Raw genomic sequence first — 15303 nt, 5'->3', positions numbered from 1 at the left:
TCTTTCTTTCTTTCTTTCTTTCTTTCTTTCTTTCTTTCTTTCTTTCTCTCTTTCTTTTTCTTTCTCTTTCTTCTTTCCCTCAGATTTTGTTTATTGGGCAGGCCCTGTGGCCCAGCGATTTAGTGCCACCTTCAGCCCAGGGTGTGATCCTGGAGATCTGGGATCAGGTCCCACATCAGGCTCTCTGCATGGAGGCTGCTTCTCCCTCTGCCTGTGTCTTTGCCTCTCACTCTCTCTGTCTGTCATGAATAAACAAATAAAATCTTTAAAAAAATTATCTATTTATTTATTCATGAGAGACACAGAGAGAAAGGCAGAGACATGGGCAGAGGGAGAAGCAGGCTCCATGCAGGACTCCATCCTGGGACTCCAGGGTCTCTCCCTGAGCCAAAGGCAGATGCTCAACCACTAAATCACCTAGGCATCCCTAGAGGCTTATTTCTTAAACATGCCCATCAGCATGAAAAGACGCTCTTCTCATCTCATCCCAAGGCATGTTATGATCCATGCCTCCCAGAGTGCAAAGCACACACAAAATTCCAAGTTTGTCCCTTCATTCCCAAGCTTTTTCATGAATCTGGTCACTAGGAGACACAGTCTGATGACGTGGCATTAAGAACATTGCCAGATTCTGGAAGTTTCTGTTTGAAAAGGTTGCTGAGGGATCTCTGGGTCTGTTGATTGGTTGACTGTTCACATTGTAATTGGACTCTTAGGCCAGCATCACAGGGAAAGATATAGTTTCTGTTGCAGCCCCAGGGGCCCGGGCAGCCAATAACTCCTTTCCTGTAGTGCTTTAGTTTTCATCTTCCTCTTCCTTATCTGCAGTGGTAGCTGGAACCTCAACTTTACAACAGTAAAGTTGTATCAGGCACTGTATCAGGCACTCCTTAATGGTTTTGCTGATATATTTTTAAAGGTTTTATTTATTCATTCATTCATCCATTTATGAGAAAGAGAGAGAGAGAGAGAGAACACAAGTGAGAGGGGGAGAAGGAGAGAGAATTTCAAGCAGACTCAGTGCTAAGCATGGAGCCTGATGTGGAGCTTGATCTCATGAGCCTGAGATCATGACCTGAGCCGAAACCTAGACTGGGATGCTTAACCAACTGAGCCACCCAAGTTAAACTCCTTTACTGTTACTTTTTAAGTCACTCTATGGCACTCTTAAAGCTTCTGATTTGCTCTTTGTCTAAAACTCTGAGTCACTTTGAGTTTTCAAGTCTTTCCTGGAGGATGGATTGGTGTGGGCATGGATTTGGAGAGGAAGGAGGCACAACTGACCGAAGAATCAGATGGAAATGCTCATTTGTACTCACAGATCACTTTAAATCCCCTTTACCTGTACATGGGGGCCTAGAGCGAGCGGATGTGTGCAAGGAAGGAATGTGGAAAAGGAAATGCATTTCTTCTGCGGTTGTGTGTGTCCTCGGCACGACACAGATGTTCCCACTGCTTTATGTCATTTACTTTTTCGCCGTTACATGTAAGTTGGATGTTTTATCTCCTTTTACTGGAAATTGGTTCAGAGACAAAGTAATTTGCCTGAATTCCAGCAGTATCAAAGGCACAGCCCAGGTCAGAATCTTTGTCTGCCAGCCCATAGTTCAGGTTAAAACAAATGAAACCAACCACAATCAGTCATAAAAGGTATAGCTCTTTTAACGACTTCAAACACATTGATCCCAAAGATCATCAGAAAAACGTAACTTAAAAAACAGTGTACAAAACAAGAGAAAATGTAAAACTCTCATGGATGGAAAATAACTGAAGAAAAGGACAGCTTGTGTTATTGGAGGTGGGCTCTTTAATTTTTATTTTTATAAGTTCTTACATCTATGTAGGGCAACTGGAAAGAATATTTGAGTGCTACCAAGTTTTTTGGACTGTGATCTCTTCATAAGATATTTGAAAACTAATCATTTATATGCAAATCATAGCTGCTGAGGTTCTTGAGAATTGCTACATTTTCTTAGGTAGATTAAACTCCAGGAAATTATTTTAATAGTATTCACTTTTCTTTTTTTGCAGATAAGAGAAAAGTTGATGTGAGCCCATCCAGTCTCATCCAATTATCACAAATTCCAAATAAGCTGGGTCTGAATTAATAAGATTTCATTGCAGTGCAGAATAGGTGTATTTAAACAAAGTGGAGCAATCAGAATCAGATGCAATTAAGGTGGGAAATACCATAAGTTAAAAATTCCTTTGATTTTTCATGGATAAAATGGAAATTCTATCTTCTGACATTTGATACTTTGTTCTAATATAAACAGGCTGTTAGTCTCTAAAAAGAGGAAGGATGTATCAAGGTGACTTGAGTTTCTGCATTAAATTTCAGTGTCAGCCTAGGCTTTGGAATCCGACACAGGGGCCAGGCCAGGCTTTGCTATTTCTTTTATGCTTTTGGGTCAGTTGCTTAATCTCTTGAGCACTGTTTAATGCTCTTTAGCTTAGGGGGAGCACTGGAGAAATGGAGCAAATATATATGTAGAGCTGGTCCAATTTCTGGAATAAAGTAGGAAGCAAAAGTGGCTATTGTGATTATAGTATTATTATTTTTAAAGATTTTGTTTTTATTTATTTATTCATGAGATGTCTCTCAGAGAGGCAGAGACACAGGCACTCCATCCCAGGACTCCCAGGATCACGACCTGAGCCAAAGGCAGATGCTCAACCAGTGAGCCACCCAGGTGCCCCTGTGACTATATTATTATTTTAATGTTATCCAAGTCCTTTTTATCTTATTTTATTGTGGTAAGACCAGTTAACGTGAGATCTACCCACTTGCCAAAAATTGTACGTGTAGGATACAGTATTGTTAACTCTAGGCACACTCTTATACAGGAGAGCTCTAGAACTCATGCATCTTACATAACTGACATTCTGTGCCCCTTGATTTATTTATTTATTTATTTATTTATTTATTTATTTATTTATTATTGAGAGATGCAGGGAGAGAGGCTGAGACATAGGCAGAGGGGGAAGCAGGCTCCCTGTGAGGATCCTGATGTGGGACTCGATCCCAGGACCCCAGGATCACGACCTGAGCCAAAGGCAGATGCTCAACCACTGAGCCACCCAGGTGTCCCATGTGCCTCTTGATTTTCACCTCTCCATTTCCCTCTCCTCCATCCCAGTGTTATCCAAATAATCTAAAAGTGCAGTGTGAGGAAGAGTCCACTCAATGATGCAATTCTGAATAACTGATACGTTCTCTTTCATTTTCTGATGAAAGAGAACCGAATTCCATTATTTTCTTCTGTAAAAAAAACAACAACAACAAAAAACAAGTTATGGAGAGATGTGAGAGGATGGGAGCAGGTGGCTTTGGAGGGTCCCTGGAGGAGCAGACTCACGGGGTGGTGATTAGGGAGTGCTACCTCTCCACTCTTACTCTCACTGAATGAAGCTACTGTGAGGCTTGACAAAGAGAAATCCTTGAAAGAGCTTCACGGCTCAGTTAAATCTGCTCAAATACTAGAAAGAAGGGCCTTGCTCACAACAGAAAGAGGCACATCTGCAGTACATTTTGGTTGCAGTAACAAAAACTGGACAAGTCCCTGGCCCATTCAATCACTAAAATTCACTTTCCCCTCATGGAAGTTGAACATTTTCCATGGGTTCTTGTTTGCTGTGCTTGAATGGGACAGTAAGTAAGTTAAGCTTTCTGGCATGCACAGTCCTCAGCAGTGTGGGGTGCAATTTCCACTTGCCCACAAGCCCTGTAGACATTTCTTCCGATGATCATTTCACGTAGTAATACTACGTTAATAGAATATCCTTTTCTTTCATCTCCTCCTGCTCTGTTTGGAAAGAGTAATTTTGTACCAAAACAAAACAGAGAAACCACCCAACCCAATGTAATTTTCCAGGTTAAACCAAAAATCAAAGTACAGTAGGGAATATACAAAACATATTTCTCACTGGTACATTCAGAAATAATGTCAAACATTTTGTCAGAAGTACCCTACACTAGGGACGTCTGGGTGGCTCAGTGGTCGAGCATCTGCCCTCGGCCCAGGGCGTGATCCTGGGGTCCCCGGGGTCAAGTCCCACGTCGGGCTCCCTGCATGGAGCCTGCTTCTCCTTCTGTCTGTGTCTCTGCCTCTCTCTCTGGGTCTCTCATGAATAAATAAATAAAATCTTAAAAAAAAAAAAAAGAAGTACCCTACTATGGCTTTCAAAGGAAATTGAGTAGAATGGCAAAGGAGGGAAATGCACAAGACAGGAAGGGCTAGCATGTGGAAGGGGACAGGCTACCTGTAGCTTATACTTCATCCCGGTTGAATTTCATGCCTCTGACTGCCCTATCACAAAGTGTTCCATTTCTGAAAGGAGAAAGCAAAAGAGGAAATATCTGAGCTATAAAATGTCAAATTGCTTTCCAAACTTGTTCCAATTTCCAACCACATCAAGAAGGGTGTCTGAAAAGACAATCAGCTTTTGCACTAACCAAATACATATACAATTATTTATTTTTTAAAACTTTTTTCTTCAGGAATGCATCATCAAACAAATGTGCAGGGTTATTCTGGGGCCATTTCCCTCCAATCCTTTAAAAAGTAGTTTTGTAGCTACCGTGTATTTGTCTTTTTTTTTCCTTTTTGCCTTTAATTTTTTTTGTAAATCAAATAAGCCACAATTCAATTTATTTAGAAAAAAAATACTGAGAGCTGGGTATATTTTATCCATTTTTCTGGGAATAAATGCTGGTGCCCTCCCAAAGAGCGACTTAAGGAGAAATAATCAAAACCTTTCTCTCCCTCCACTGCCCCCCTCCCAGATATTAAATAGGAGGAGGGTGAAACCTTGATGAGCTATGTTTCACTGACATATATTGCTAACAGGGCTTTTGAAGGAGTTGCTTGTCTACATAGTCACTTCTATTTCCTAAGATAGGATATAAAGTCAGAATTCGGCTTGCTTCCTTCAGAAGGTGAGTTTCATAAAGAGATACTAACACATTATCTTTTGCACCTCAGAAAACTCAGGATTTTAAAGAACTTCGTGTCTAACAAATCACCAGTATTTTTGATGAGTTGCATATAAATGTCAGTTACATGAAATGTTTCTAACTCTAGGAATAGTTAGAAATGAGTGAGCTCATGTCCTATATTTGGATTAGTCATGTATTTCTGATCTTACATTTTATCTCCTTTATTGGGTTGTTGCCTGCACTTCCTTTGCTTTAAAATTTGATGGTACCTTTACCTTTTCTCATCTCCCCTCCCCTGCCTGCCTCTTTCTTTTCCGTCCTCCCCTCCTTTCTCCCTGCCTTCCACCCCTCCTCCCTTCCTTCCACCCCTCCTCCCTTCTTTCCACCCCTCCTCCCTTCCTTCCTCCCCTCCTCCCTTCCTTCCTCCCCACTTCCCCTCCTTCCTTCCTTCCTCTCCTCCTTCTTTCCCTCCTCCTCTTCCCTCTCCTCCCCTCCCCTCTCCTCTCTTCTGTGTTTGGCATCAAGACTACCCTATGTGTAGCTAATTAATCTTGACCTCTTGTGAGTTATTACCACTTCACCATCTATTGCCATTAGCCTCTTTCTTGTCCCTTGCACTACCGTTGTCACCATTTCAGGTAATTTACTTACTTCCCTAATGATCTTTCTTAATTTACTTTGCTGGGCTATAAATTCCAGTTGCATAGCTGCTCTTTTTACTTTATAACAATGATCTTTTAAAGAAATTGAGAAAGGATAAAACAATTTTCTAAATAATTATGTACACATTTACTATCCCCAGTGCTTGGTTTTCCACAAACATCCTCTCCCTTGACCCTGAGGAAACTATAGTGTCATTCGTAGTACAGGTCAACCACCCCCCCGCCCCCCGCCCCCGACAACTTTGCTTGGGTTTCCTTTATGTGAGATGTCTTCATTTTGCCTCCCTTTTGGAAGGTTTCTTTGCTGGATACAGAATTCCAGGAAGACCCAGTTTTGTTTTGTTTTTCTTCTTTTGTTTTTCCTTTGGCACTTTAAAATTGCTGTTTCCTTATCTTTTCTGCTTAGCTTAGCGTTGTTTCTGGTGAGGAAATATCATCATTTTGTCATCACTACCCTGCATGTTTTGTATAGATTTTCTACCAGGCTGTGCCTAGTTCTTGTTTCTGTTTTTCTTTTTTTCCTTAATAATGTTTTTCAAAAAAGCAGACTTTAAAATATTTTAATAAAATCCAAGTTACCCATTCTTTTTCCTTTATGTATCATGCTTTTGGCGTTGTATCTAAGAAATCTTTGCATGTTAGAAAAACCCAGTATTTCCCCCTGTATCTTCTATGACTCCTACAGAACATTTTGTTTCTTTTTTTTTTAAAGATTTTTATTGATTTATTCATGAGAGACACATGGAGAGAGAGAGGCAGAGATATAGGCAGAAGGAGAAGTGGGCTCTGTGGGATGGATCCCAGGACCCTGGGATCATGACCTGAGCCAAAGGTAGTTCAACCACTGAACTACCCAGGGGCCCCCAGAACATTTCACTTCTGACACCAGATGTGGGGGAGTTTTCTCTCCACCAAACAATTCTCTGGGGCACCATCTGGGTGTCTTATAATTTAACTCCATTCTGATACTGTCTACCTGGAGGTTGTGTCAGAGTCCATGGGTTAAGGGCTCAGTTTCGCTAGACTAAGCTCGACGTCAGACATCAATCACACGTAGCAGGTCCTCAGATTGTTCACAACTTCTGTCTGACTTGGCTACAAATCAAAGGTTTGGATGACCTCCTCCACCTTTGGATTCAACTGATTTGCTAGAGTGACTCACAGAACTCGGTGAAACATTTACTTAAATGTTTCCCTATTTATTAAGTGACATGAGAAAGGATACAGGTGAATAGTGAGATGAAGAGATAGGTTGGGTGAGGTTTGGGAGGGTTCTGAGCACAGGAGATTTTCTCCCCCTGGAGTTGGGGGTGCATCACTTTCCCCGTATGTGGGTATGCTCACAATCCTAGAAGCTGCCCAAGTCCCATACTGTTGGGATTTTTATGGAAGTGTCACCCGTGGGCAGGATCTATCATTAACTCAATTTTCAGCTCTTCCACTTTCTCAAGACACCGGGAGATAGAGCTGAAAATTCTAAGCTTCTAATCATGGCTTGATCTTTCTGTCAGTTGGTCCCCATCCTGAGCCATCCAGAGTCACCTCATTAGAATAGAAGACACACACACACACACACACACACACACACACACACACAAAGAATAGAAGACACTCTTAACATCCAAGAAATTATATGGGTTTGGGTTTGGAAGTGTCAAAGCCCAAATATTAGAACAAAAGCTGCTCCTAATGCTCTTGTCACTTGGGAAATTCCAGGGATTTTAGGAGCTCTGTGCCAGAAATGGGGACACGGACTAAATACATATATTTCTTATTATAAATCACAATATGGCAATCACCAAAGATCTCGAAGATTTTGTCTCATGTTTTCTTCGAGAAGTTATATAGTTTTATGTTTTACATTTAGGTCCAATGATGAATTTGCATTAATATCCTCAGTGTTTTAAATATGAATGTGTAGGATTGCTGAGTCAAGTTGATGTTTTTCTTACTTCCTTGAGCTGTTTCAGTGCATGATATGAAAATATCATTTTCTACCTAGAACTTATGATATTCTTGGAAAATTTATTCCACAGGAGTTGCTGTTACAGCCAATATGTGTGTCTGCCTAGATGGATGTATTCTCTGACATTGTCTCATTTAGCTTGGTAGTTTACAAAATCTAAGTGAGCTAGAGAATAACATGATTTCCATCATTTCATTATAGGAATAATCTCAGCTGCCTGGTGAAGTTAGAATCTGCATATTCAACAAAATTTAATGAGGAAAGTCCTCATAATTTAATGGGTGGCTTGATTTTCCATAAGAATTAAGATATCTTACACCTTTGCATTGCTTTCAAAGTCAGTAATAGAAAACTTAAAATTGCATATTGTCAGGTAATTAAAGCTTAACATGCATCCAAAAACCTTAAAAGAAAAAGTAAGTATGCCCTTATAATTTCATAATTTGCATTGCTTCAGGGTGAACACAACTAGTTCCAGAAGATGTGCCTAAACATCTTGAAAGTCAAAATAACTTAATCAAAGAGACTGAGCTGAATTTTATGACTTTATTTTACCAAATGTGAAATCTGCTATCTCTTATGTAGAAATATGGAAATACTAAAACCAATCTCTGTGATGGTGACATAGAGGCTTGAAGCAGCAAGGGTAAGATTATACATTTACAGCCATTAACAGACTGCATGCCTTCCCAGACTTGCCAGGATTCAAGAGGCATATGCAAGTCAGATGATGGAGAGAGGCAAGGAGTTCTGTGATATGTTACTAAAATAACTGCCTAGTAAGAAACACATTATTTCAATTCATATTTTTGCTCACACATTTATTCATTTCATTCAATATTCATTGAATATTGGTACATAGGTTCATGGTACTAGGCTCTACCTTAGAAGAGATCATCATAGGCTCTCTCAGTTCTCAAGGAGCTAACCGATGAGTTTGAACATTGACCTTACATCACAAAAGAAGAAAGGAAAAGACAAACAGAATCCAAAAGATAGACATACAATATGTGGCCTTTTAAAGGAGTCAGAGATTTTTTTGAATGAGGGAGTTTGACTATAGCTTAATGGAGAAGTGAGTATTTGAGGCAGGAGTCTGAGTGAGTGAATAAATGAATAATCCATCCAGAGATGATCTAAGCCATGAGAAGAGAATGAATAAGATTATACAGGTAAAAGGACCCAAAGAATGTATGGATAACATTGAGTTATTCGAATTTAGTTTTACCTAAGATTAAGGAGAAAAAAGACAAAGAAGATGAAAAAAAAATCCATATGTTCTATTTATATATGCTGCACTGCTTAATGGAAGATAAACAGGCTAACTTGCTTTCAAGTATTTTCTAAATTCAGATTTTTTAAAAGATTTTATTTATTTATTCATGACACAGAGAGAGAGAGAGAGAGAGAGGCAGAGACACAGACAGAGGGAGAAGCAGTCTCCATGCAGGGAGCCCGATGTGGGACTCGATCCTGGGTCTTCAGGATCAGGCCCTGGGTTCAAAGTGGTGATAAACCGCTGAGCCTAAATTCAGATTTTTAAAAAATAGTTTGAGTGGCTTCATACATATGGACTGGCTGCAAATCAGAGTTTTAGCCAAGGTCAACCAACTTGCATTAAATAACACTACACTGAGCCCAGAATATTTATTTGGCAGCTCAATAGCAATTAAGTCTGTGATGGTTAATTTTTTGTGTCAATTTGACAGGGCCACAAGGTGGCCAGATATTTATTCAAACATTATTCCTGGTATTTCTGTGAGGAGTTTTTTTTTTTTTTTTTTCTTTTTGGATGGGTGGACTATGAATAAAGCAGATTGCCCTTTGTATGTGGGTGAGCCTCACCCAATCAGTTGAAAGTCTAAATAGAACAAAAGGCTGATTTTTCTCTAAGTGAGAGAGAATTCTCTGCCTGAAGACCTTCAAACACTAGCTCTTCCTGCTTGCTGAACTTAGAACCCGTACATTTGTTCTTCCTGGGTCTATACTGGGTGAACTGGGATAGCAGCTCTGCAGATTTTGGACTTGGCCAGCTTCCATAATTGTGTGAACCAATTCCTTATAACTTCTTTTGGTTAATCTCTTTATATATACATACATACACATAGAATATATATATATATATATATACACACACACACATATATATAAAGATATATATATCATTAGTTGGGCTTAGGGGACTTACAGCGTGTGTATAAATAAGTATTGGTATGTATAAAGCACAATCTTATATACACATAGGAGATTATATTCTACATACAATCGTACATATGGAATATTCTGTTTTTCTGGAGAATCCTGACTAATACGAAAGGTGTAAGATTTATCATTAGCTTACATAAACAAAAAATAGAATCTCCATGAGTCCCTTGGTATGCAAAATAGAAGTTAAGAATCCCTGCCATTCCTGCAATCCAGGTAAGCACACAACACTGTCGTCCTGCTAGCAAATGACCATTTCTTAGAATCTGACACTACGGCCTGGAAAAAGGAAATGATGGCTTTTGCAGGGCTGAGGAAAGAGCCTTGTTCCACTTGTTCACCCTGACCATTTCCATCCTGAGGCCATATGGTTGGCTGTGAAAATGCTCACTGCACTTGCATTGGCAAAAATTTTGTTTCCCCTTAATCGGATCTAGAGTCATAAATACCTGTATGTAGCTCAGCTCTTAAAAATAGCTAAGTAGCATCCCACAAACAGTACATACTTCCTGTTGAACCAGACGGAGAAATCTGCAGTGCATCAAGCCAACATGGAGAGAGGGACTGCAGACCCTGAAACCCAGCCACTTATGCCAGAGGACCTGGCAAACAAATGAGCATAAAATGTAGTCTAGACCTGGTCAAGCCTTTAGCTCCTCCAGGAAACCAAGCTCCAAGTGAGGAATTTGGGCTTTTATTTTCCCTAGTGGGAAAATACTTAGAGATCATTCATATGATACCGGATGATTATGTGTAAAAATAATGTTTTTATTTTCCTTCTTCGAACTCCTAACATTGCTTTTTTCTTTGGAACACCACCCCCACCCACCAACTTTGTTGTTCTAAGTGCACTCATTCAACAAGCATTGAGAATCCCTTGCATGTCTATACCATATAAGGCCCTCTTCCATAATCTGTGAGTTCATAATGATCTATATCTTCTTGACCATTTCTTCCCTCTGGCCTTCCAAGATATAGCCTTCTGTTCACTTGACTATATCTTACTCATCTCATTTTCTTTTCTCTGGCTTGGTGATTTGTCCCTTTTTCCCTCTCTGGTCCAAAGGAGCTTGACCTAATGTGGCAACTATTTCCTTTACATAATGATGGGTTGGGAAGAAAGAGGTGGGTTAACTTTCCTAATAGTCAGCAATTGGAAGGAGTTACCTCCATCAATGTCAACTGGCTCTTCCCTCAATCTTGATATTTTTTTAAGTATATGGCAACAGAAAAGGTCTGTGCCTTTACTAACTTTTTTTTTCAAGTAAATAAGTTAAGAGTATTCTTAATGGATTCTTCAGATTTTTCTTTATTTGTCTTACAAATTTGATGGGGAACACCTGCTTTTCTTGGTCATCTGTTAGAGAAAATTCTGATTCTTTTGCTTCTGACTTTGTGGCTCATTAGAAGGAGGAAAAGGAGATAATGCCGTTTATTTACACACTTATAGCATATTCCAAGACATAATGAATGATATGGATTTTTTTAACAAGTAAAATACATTTTTCATTCACTTATTGAGTCGCAGAAGCTGAGCAACTCAGATGATGTCAGATATAGAAAAGTATTTCCAAATTAATCAAGGGTCCATATTTTGGCCAAAATCTAGCAGTGGAGTCATTTGAGGACAGGTGTTGGCAAACCTTTTCTGTAGAGGGCCAGATAGTAAATATTTTCTTTGGTTGGCCATACAGCATCTGTTGCAACTACTCGGCTGTCATGAAAGCAGACATAGATGATGCATAAACACATAGGGGTAGCAGAGTTCTAATAAAACTTTATTTGCCAAACAGGTGGCTGGCAGGTTTTGGCTCAAGGCCGCCTATTTTAGGACAATATGTTTAAGCCAATAAAATAAAAGCATAGGCATATTTCTCAAAGGAAATAAAATAGAAAAGCTGTATAGTAGAGAAACGTGTAATGGATACTAAAAATGCAGATTCAGAGCCCCCATCTCAGACCCACAGTTTTTGAATCATTGGAAAATAAGACCTGGAAATCTGTGTATTAATCAGCATCTTAAAAGATTGTTTTGTGTAAACTTGAGAATTGGTACCCCTCTAGAGCTATATGTTAGCTCACCCATGAGGTAGCAAATCTAGGAGGTAAGAGGTTGTCTTGGGTGGGCACTTTCATCCTGTGTTGTGTCTTCTTTTAATTTCGTAAGATGGATTGGCTAAGAGAATGGAGTTTTGAATCAACTCAACATGGCTTTGCATGCAGTAAATGCCACTTTCTAGATGGGAGACCTTTGACATGCTATTTAATTTCAGTTTCTTTGTTGGTCAGGTTGAGATCATGCCTATAATGGATGGCCACTGCGAGGAATAAATTAAGTAATGAGGGTAAAGTGCTTAGCATCCTTCTTAGATATTCGTCAGCAGTTACTTTGAAGTAGATGTTTTGATGCAGTCATTATCCACTTTTGATCCTGTGGTTAGTGGAAGCCTGTTCTGTTCAAGATCCCAGGGAAAATCTTCATATGTGATGCCGAGGGAACACTCAGCCGTTCCAGCCTCTGGCCCAGAAAGTCCCTGGGTGCAATCAGAGCTGGCCTCTCCTCTCTCCTCTGGGCTTCACTGGCAAGTCGCTTGACTCCAGCTCAGGTGAAAGCAAGGCAGATTTCCTGATTGCTCCCCCAGTTAAGGAAAGAAAGCAAAGATAAATAAGCAGGCTCATGGGTCCGGGCTCTGGAGAATGGTCTGTTCACCCATTGCAGAACTAAAACCCTTTCCTTTGAAGAGAGTATGAATAGAAGGTCCAGATCTTAGAGGAATAATAATAATGGCCCCTTATTAGGTGACAGATGCATTTCACACCTTGCTTTAATCCTTGCAACACCATTATGTGGTAAGTACCATGTATGCTCCATCATTGGTGAGGGACTTGAAGGTTGGGGAACCTCTGGATTTCTAGTCTATACAGTTGGTGACATCAGAACTGAGACTTGTACACAAACCTTCTGTCTCAGACCTGCCCTTGTGCCATAGTTTTTAGCACTTGCTCTCTGGTTGTAATCACCCCTGGAAGTTTAAAAACAATAACAACTTGCTCCCCCGCGCTCCTCCCATCAGTCCCCTAGAGATTTCTGACTCAGTTGGTCTGGAATGGGAGTCAGGCATCTGCATTTTTAAAAAGCACCGCTCCCTGCTCTACAGCCCAAGAGCTTCCTATAGTGTGTCAGGGTCGAGGGCTACTGCTTTTCACACTAGCTTGTCATTTAAAACTGCGTGTTTTCTTCTTGTAAGTGACCCCCTTTCCTCATATGTGTCAACATTATTAACTACAATATCTATAAACATCTCAAATGCTAAATTGAGAACAAGCCAAATACTAGGATATTTTAAAACCTTGTCTTGACGTCAAGCATGGAAGATCAAATACACTAGCTTTGCGGTTGCTAGTAAGCGTTCCCAGTGTTTGTCTAGCTCCAAAAAAATCATTGTATTTGTTTTTTTGGCATCCAAAACCAGTCAGTTCCACAAACCACGTTTGCTTCTGATCAAAGGCAATTCTAGGTCACTGGCTGAGTGGGACTGGTCCAGCTAGCTGTGCCTAAACGGATGGTGTCATCCATTCTGATGAAGAAGGTAGACATAAAATTAAGCCGTGTTAGGTGAGTTAATATGACCAAATTTAATTCGGGACCTGGCCCTGGTGAACTTCTTTTGCTGTTCTTCTGTTTTGCTATTAGCCTGCAGACTTGAGAGGGTGTGGGATATATAAAGCGATGTGAGGAATTGAGGAAAGTGAACAGACTGGGACTGAATCTGTGAAAGGCTGATGGCAGTGGGTGAGACTGCCTGCAGGAGACGTTCTGGGGGGTTGAAGCTGTCGAGGAAGTGGGACGGGACATGGGGCAAGATGACCTGGGACACATTAGTCAATCTGTTCAAGCTTTTCTTTTAAAAAAACCACTAATCTGGACAAAGTTAATAACTACTTCTCAAAGTTTTGGGTCTTAGTTTTGAACATCGTGAAGCAAAACCCACTGGGAATTTAATAAGGAATGGTTATTCATGTTTGTGCTTATCAGGCTTTTAACTGTGTGAGCTGTGTATGTGTCAAGTACTTACTATCTTAGCAATTGGGTTAAAAAGAATTAATTTAATTCCATGACCATGACATCACTGATGCTGTGTATGTTGTTGTCAAGAAGGGAATAAAAGGTTTGCGTGGTTAAAAAAAAAAAAGAAAGAAAGAAAGAACAAAGAAAAAAAACAGCTGATGATACATAGAGCAAATGCCTTTAGTCTGTAACATCTTCTTGGATTGATTTCTTTCAGAATTTGGGTGAATAATATTCTATTTAAAAAGAAGATGACTGTATTTTTTCAGAGGGAGTTCACAATTTTGTCATTACTAGTTTCTTTTCCAGGTTTGTGAGGAAAGCATTTTTGTTGTATTTTGATAGACATTTTAACCTATAAGTTATTTACCATTAAGCGTAACAGAAAATGGAACTAATATGAATTGTAGCTTCATATATTATTCAAGATTATCAAGAACATTAATGATACTCCCTGCAGCCCACATTAATGGATGGGGTTCTTTATTTTTATTTATTTGTGTGTGTGTGTGTGTGTGTGTGTTTATTTTAGAGAGACAGTGAGTGCACAAGTTGGGGGGGTTGCAGAAGGAGAGGGAGAGAGAGAATCTTCAGCAGGCTGCATACTCATTGTGGAATCCCACGTGGGGCTCTATCTCACAACCCTGAGATCATGACCTGAGCTGAAATCAAGAGTCGGATGCTTAATGGACCGTCACCCAGGCATCCCAGAATTCTTTATTTCATATGAGCATATATGTGAGTGGAATAGCATACTATACTTCCTCATTAAGGATGGAATTTTGGACTATCAAGGTGGTTTGGGATCCCCTAAAGAGTTTGAATTTTTTTCTATTTAAAGCAGTTATACCACCAATTTATTCTGAGCGGATCTGAAGGGATAACAGTGCTTCATGGGTATAGGTTACTTTTATATAGAGCCCTGGAGCTCTAGTGTCTCAACCTGGACATGACTGACACCTTGGGCTGCTGAGTTTTTGTGGTGAGGATGGGGACTGTGCTGTGCATTATAAGATAGTTGGCAGAGCCCCTGGTCTCTCCCTATCAGATGCCAGTAGTATCCCTTCCCAGTTGTGTCAACCCAAAATGTCTCCATTCAAATTGCTCTCACTGAGAGCTGCTATATAAATGGAGCTAAATCTTCATCTTTGCAGAAAATATTCTTATCTGTTTTTTCGTGATTGTTTGACTTGGGTTTAGGTAGTTCTTCTCTTGAATAAGTTCTTACTCAGATGTGAGAGTTCAAGGAATGTTGACTAATTTTACATGCTTGTCAAAAACTACACTAAAAGGGAGATTTGATTCAAGGTTAGAATCAAGAGTTAGAGAGGAAGTATTATGCTTTACAGAGATAAATATTCATGGAGTGGGGCCAAGTGTGTCGATAAGAGGCAACAGTTCTGGGAGTGGATCCTAGTCTGTGCTGTAGGTGGTCCTAAGACTTCATCCACCTCAGTGTGTA

At 39.9% G+C, this 15303-nt stretch overlaps 1 protein-coding gene across 1 annotated transcript in view; it reads left to right on the top strand.

Annotated features, from left to right (window-relative positions):
* Window positions 1-663: 663 nt before the first annotated feature.
* KCNJ16 (potassium inwardly rectifying channel subfamily J member 16) overlaps window positions 664-15303 on the top strand; it is a 203573-nt gene continuing 188933 nt past the window's right edge. The window contains exons 1-3 of the mRNA XM_072780989.1: window positions 664-883; window positions 1322-1486; window positions 2032-2179. The gene's annotated coding sequence lies outside the window, so the exon portion shown is untranslated. The remainder of the gene's footprint in view (window positions 884-1321; window positions 1487-2031; window positions 2180-15303) is intronic.

This window comes from Canis lupus, chromosome 16 (assembly GCF_048164855.1).
Source record: "Canis lupus baileyi chromosome 16, mCanLup2.hap1, whole genome shotgun sequence".
NCBI lineage: Eukaryota > Metazoa > Chordata > Mammalia > Carnivora > Canidae > Canis > Canis lupus.
This window is presented reverse-complemented; position numbering and strand designations above follow the sequence as displayed.